The sequence below is a fragment of the Pollicipes pollicipes genome, unplaced genomic scaffold, assembly GCF_011947565.3.
Source record: "Pollicipes pollicipes isolate AB1234 unplaced genomic scaffold, Ppol_2.1 Scaffold_6138;HRSCAF=7277_pilon_pilon_pilon, whole genome shotgun sequence".
Classification (NCBI taxonomy): Eukaryota; Metazoa; Arthropoda; class Thecostraca; order Pollicipedomorpha; family Pollicipedidae; genus Pollicipes; species Pollicipes pollicipes.
In genome coordinates this window covers 11,390,891-11,391,512 of record NW_023596818.1, presented here as the reverse complement: position 1 = coordinate 11,391,512, position 622 = coordinate 11,390,891, and positions in this window count along the sequence as shown.

Sequence of the window (622 nt, the reverse complement as noted above, 5' to 3'; positions counted from 1 at the left end):
CTAAACAGAATCTGCACCCCACCAACTAGTCCAAAAGATGACGTAACTTGGCGCAAGGTGTCTATTCATTACAGCTAATAAACTCGCATGTGCTGTGATATCTGGATTACCATGAAGTTATGGGGAAGTTTACTTGTCCAAGGATGCTAGGAGGATCTTTATTCTCAACAGCGCAACGAAAAGCGACTCAATACCCAGAAAGGATATAAGAAACAGCCTCACCCAAAGTGACCAACTCTCTGCTCTACTTCCACCGACGTACAAAAGCCGAACCAAATCCTCCGTACCATTCCCCCAACCGATATGTATTATGCCGTCCCTCTATTTGATTTGCCCGTGCATCCCTTTGTTGCACTTGCTGGTTTCTCCTCAAGAACACTTCGGTGGCGCCATCGCTTGGAGTGCCATCACCTGGAGACACTGAGGCCCGGTCGGTCCCAGTGAGCCGCCACCGCACCCTGTGACGTATCACCCCCCCTCTGCCCACCCTGCGCCCCCGCACCCATTTCAGTGACACGTCACCCTTTACCCCGCTGAGGATTCGACAACATTAGTGGTACAACAAAAGCTCCTATGGCAGGAGCGCTACGGCCTTACTTCTACTTCTACTGCCCCGACATAT